This window comes from Lepisosteus platostomus, chromosome 13 (assembly GCF_059453375.1).
Source record: "Lepisosteus platostomus isolate fLepPlt1 chromosome 13, fLepPlt1.hap1, whole genome shotgun sequence".
Taxonomy (NCBI): Eukaryota; Metazoa; Chordata; class Actinopteri; order Semionotiformes; family Lepisosteidae; genus Lepisosteus; species Lepisosteus platostomus.
Window position 1 is genome coordinate 42,252,875 of NC_142623.1, and position 5,547 is coordinate 42,258,421.

Genomic DNA, 5,547 nt, shown 5'->3' on the forward strand with positions numbered 1-5,547 from the left:
GGCATAGGATCTCTGTAAGGGTGGTCCATCCATCTTTCCTTGTTTCTGTTGGATCAAAGGTCCTCCTTGAGCAACCACTGTTAATAACCTCAGAGCTCAGAGGTGACATTGCGACAGAGGGCTCACTGGGTCTCCGTCTGAGAGGGGGGCCCTGGAGGAGGGTGTGAGTACACAGTGCACCTGCGGACAGCCTGATCCTCGATGAGCCCCGAGCAGTTAGCTCTGCCCACACCCACGACACCACAGGGACTCCTTTCGACCCCCTGCAGAGGGGTCCTGATCTGTGGCCAGGAGGTTTGAGAGGGAGGAACTGAAGGGGTCGCAGATCGCAGCTGCTGGACCCAGCAGAGGACTCGGACACTCGGACTTTCAATATGTGCAGACAGTGTGAGTCCCATGTGGTGTCCTGTGTGGTGTACTGCCTGTCTGCCCCCATGCCCAGGTTGCAACAGGTGGACGAGCTGCTGGACTGAGCCCAAGAGGGTTCAGGTGTCAAGGTCAATTTTGAAACAATTGACGTAGAACAAGGCAATTTTAAGGATTTAGCTTGGGAATTTAGGGACAAAACATCTGTGGTGGTCTTTTCTGGAAAGCATGATTGGAGAGACATGCACCAAAAGAACTGGTTGCATCTGAGCCTGGGTAACTCTGATGTGTCGAGTAGCTGAGGAGGACTTCAGCTTGGGAATCATGAGCCGGGAGCTAACAGTAGGTTAGTTGGAGTAGGATGAGAAAAACCCAGAGCAACAGTGAGAACAAAAAGAAAACAAGAGAACTTTCTTAAAGTCTTCTGCCTCAGTGGTACAAGAACTCAGAGAGAGGCTGAAGAGAGAAGCTGGATCTGCAAATGTACATGAGAGCACGAGAAAAGGAATCTTTTAGGGGTTTTAGGTGTTGAAGCCCGCCTACAGAAAAATGCCTTAAAAAGCACGTTCAGTCCCCAGTGTGATACAATTTAAAATACAGAAAATCAGATGAGCTGGTTATCGACCTGACTAAGGTAAAAGTAAAAATGGTCTAGCTGGAAGAGAACATGAACTTTAAAATAAATTAAAATCTACCTTATAAGACAAGTGATGGTTATTCTAATGAGGAAAATAAAAAAATGGGGAAGAAGTGCACTGGTCTCAGTGCTACCTTCTAGAAATACTGAAACATTGTTAAAAAAATGGATAATAGATTCAGGTCAGTTGTGTAAGTGATTAGAGCACTTTTGCAATAATGAAATTTATGAGAAAGAGATTATGAAAGGAATGCAGTGGACTTTGTAAATGGTTTATAGATGTAAATCACATAGCAATAACTCTCCAGTTCTTAGTACTTAGTACCAAGTAGTATATTGCCAGTTGTTACATCATACAGTATGTCATAATTCTTCTAGTCTGAAGGAAGTTGTCTTCTCTACTTGAAACAGCAGAGGGAAAGCCTCTATTACAATGGCAGTATGCATTCCAGCTGTGTTCAGTGGCCACAGAAAGACTAACTATGGATCTGATTCTTCAGGATATACAGTGAAAGAGGAGGGAATGATTGAAAGAAGCTGACAATCCAGTAAAAAGTAAAGACAAGAAGGTGTGAATGTTGAAAGGGTACAGAGGTATTGACATACAGAGAGGCATCACACTAACGACAGGCCAGAGATCTGGCCGAAATCCTTAAACATCTCCTCTTTATAGGAATGACAGGAATGCGATTGTGATGGAACATGGTGTCTGCAGCAGATCTCATCGGTTTGACAGCAGCAGGAAACCCAGAAATAGTGAGGGATTTAGCCCGGATAACACTGAATCTAGGCTATTCTGAATCTCCAAGTTCGCTGCTGCTTCCAATACCATGTAGGTAAAAGATCCCAACCCTAAAAACAAATCATGCCATCATATACAAAAGTACCCTGGAATATTGTGTTTTTTTTCTGCTGAAAAGGACATCATATGCATGACTTTCCAAAGATGTACCTGAACCACATTTAGCATTAGTGAAAAGAGAAGTTATCAGGCCAGTTGTGAATGTCTCCCTGAATAGTATTCAGTCTTCAATATCCCTGTAGGGAAAGCTCTCATTACAGTGTAGTGGAGCAATTTAGACCAAAGGCTTTCAATTTTCTCTGCTTGTAGGACCAGCTTTCAAGACATCCTCTCCAAGCGTTGCCCAATTAAAAAAAAATCAGATTGTAGTATATGATTATTATAGACTAGTAGGGGCTCTGATGTGTTTGAATTCCTCAGAGGCAAAGGCCAATTCAACCCAGTGAGTTTTTTCCAGAATCAGCTGTGACATGCTGATGAAACCTTTATCATCTTTTAAAGCTGATGCAATATGAATGCGGCCAGTACATTCTGATAATGTCTAGGCCACCACAGGTTAAAACCTGCTTTTAACCCCTGGTTACAATTTTAGACTGTGAAAGCCAGATTCATCCTAGAGTTTGCATCCTTTTACTGGCAGCAAAACTAGATATTTTATGCTTTGTTGGTACAATTGAAATGGATTATGCTTGCAATAGAACTGTACAGGTCGAATGCAAATATACTCCATTTGTAAGGATTGCTAGCGTGTGAGGCTGGAGATATAAAGCAACAATATGTTTTAGGTCCATTTAGAAATATATAAAAACTGAAGCATTGTAGTCCTTTCAACCGGAACCTGATGAAGACTGCTGTGTGCTTTAAGTACAAACTTCTGCGCTAGAGCTGCTGTTGTAAGAAATTGAGACGAACTTAGTGTAGATCGGCCGCCTGAAAGTGTTCATCAGCTCCCTCTTGTGGTCGTAGTGAAAACCTGTTCTAATTGAGCACAGCACGGGAACAGGTTATAACAATATTTCGATATAAGGGAATAATTACGAGAAGCGTCAGCATTTCTGAATTAATATTGGGAGGCTCGTTATCGCGAAAACATCAGTTTAAATGTACTGTATATTGTACAGTTTGCCGTTGCATAAGGAGGTGTTTTTGTATTATATCGGTGTGCTCGGACGCTGTCCAAAGACACGTCTTCATCACTCAGCTGCCGAACACCCGGTGGACCCAGTCAATTGTTCAGTCGGCACTCTCAAAGTCTGTCTTAAAACTCTTTTTTTTAATACTCCAGCATTTGAATTCTGATTACTTAACACTTTTTGTTTTCTAACGAATGTACTGTTTTATTGTGCAATTCCGTGTCTGCTTTGACTGCTTTATTATCCGGCGCCTTGAGATTATGCACTATATAGAACAAAAGTTATTTTACTAATTCGACATATACAGTAAGGGTTTTGAGCAGGGCTCTCGTGGAGTAACCCTACCCTTTTGCATGAAGCCTCTAATGCTCAGATCTCTCGTTTAACCTAAGCTCCTGTGTTTTTCTCTCTGCAGGGAGACACCCAGCACCTCAGTACCAGATAAAGAATTTTAAGCCGATTTCTTCTTAGGAGTCTTATAATAATGGACCGTGAAGGGCAGATTTCAGCAGTAGCTGGGTACTGTGTTAGAGCACTGCGCTAGATTTTATTGTTAAGTAACTAATCCTTGGACTCATTTTCTTGTCGGGTTGTTTTTGAAGGCTGCTAAATCTTAATTAAATTGAATTCAGCAAGATCAAGGAAATGTCTGGTACATTCAAGTGAAAAGTGCACTGCATGCCTTCTGTTTAAAAAATCCGGAATTGCTCATGTGCAAAGTGGACTGACTTCACTTTTGTCCTCAAAAAAGAAAAGGGAAATTGCCTCATGACATAACTATTACAACAGACGTCCTGTTGCTTCATGGAGCGTGGAAATAATTGATCCTTCTGATGTAAAGTATGGACCAATCAATCGTTTATCTTCTTTTTGTCATTTTTATATTTTGTGATTGAGAGAAATACAATCCAATAAGGAAAGAGATTAGGCAAGAAAGGCCTTTTGATATTTTTCTATTCTACTCTGCGACTTTCTCAGAGAAGGTGTATTGTTGAAAGTTTTTTTTTCTTTTTTAAAAAGCTTACTATGGGTCAAGGCAATTAAGTTGCATCAGATACCTTATTTTAGTCCTAATTTTATCATTTTCTTTCCACATTACACACTAGCAGTTACTACTGTGCCTTCAGCCTCAGCACTTTCCTTTTCATCTGAGTCCCTGACATCTACACTACGTCTCATGTCAGCATCGTTGGCCACTCAGCTACCAAAACATGCAGACTCTGGTCATGCAACCCTTCATTTCAAGACCTTTATTAAAGACCCTTAAAATAGTTCCATATCTCTACATCCTGGGTCATTATTCTCTCTGTTGGGAATAAAACAGGCAAATGAAATTAGAACTGGTAATGTACTCCTGATTAATGTACTGTTTTATTTGTCTAATTTTGTTTATCGTCTTGAATGTTTTATGATACAGTACCTTGAGATGATGCACTATATAAAACAAAAGCTATTATACTGATTCGATACAATGGTTTTTCTCAGCAGCACTCTTGTTGAACAACTCTGAGCTTTTACATGGAGCCTCTAATGTCCAGATTTCTTGTCTAACCTGGACAGTGAGTACTGTTCTCACGCCTGTATCAGGCCAGTGTATGCTGAGCAGTAAAGGAAATGTGTCACCTATAATTTCAAGAAATTCACAAAGTTATCAGGTAAATCACATTTTGTAGCAGGTGCACTGCCATTTTATTGGACAGACATGGCATAGATGGCATGAATTCATTATGCTGATGAACTGGTCCTAACTGTGTTGATCAGCAGGGAGTCAGCTGTGAAAGTCACAGTCCCCTGGTATGTGTGGTGACTGACAGAAGCATCTCCAGCTGTACAGGCATCATGCTTTGCTCCAGGCTGCAGATGCTGTCTTGTGGGATTCTGCCCCATTTCTCTCATACAGCTCGGACGAGCTTGAAACTGTTCACGGGTCTCTGAGCCCCAGATGGCACATGTCATCCCAGCTCATTCCAGAGGTGTTACAGTAGGTGAGGTTCACATCTAGCAAGTACAGTTACCACACACTGTAACTGTCACATACTCATCTCCCAAGGAAGCTGTTTTTACAGGAGCAGCATGTGGATGCGTGCTGTCCTGCTGGAGTATGGTCACATCTGTCATTAGTCTGCAGGAAAGGCACCAGGTGAGGCCCCAGGCCTTGATCAATGTAACACTGTGCGGTGAGATTGCAATCAATTGCTACAAACAGACGGGACACTCCTGCCCAGATCATTGCACTTGCTCTTGGATGTGTTTTTCGTAATTGATTTTCACTCGACAGGTTGAAATCACCTGAGCCCGATCAATTTTCTTGCTTACAAGGTGATTTAGGGTTCATGCAACAGTCCAAAACAATTCTGCATTATCTTCTGGCTTGAAGGATGAAGATGACACCAGATAATACTTAACAATAGCCTTACTCTATTTTCTTTCTAAAACCATGTAGAGACACGCTTCTTCTGATGCTCGTTATACTAACCACTTCACAAACTCCCGACCTGCTGCCCAGCATGACCAGGTGAGATGTGTGAATTCCATAATCCTGATGTGTAATTGGATGCCAGATTAGGGGGAGACCATGTGGTTGTTTAAAACAATCCTGCTAATCCCTG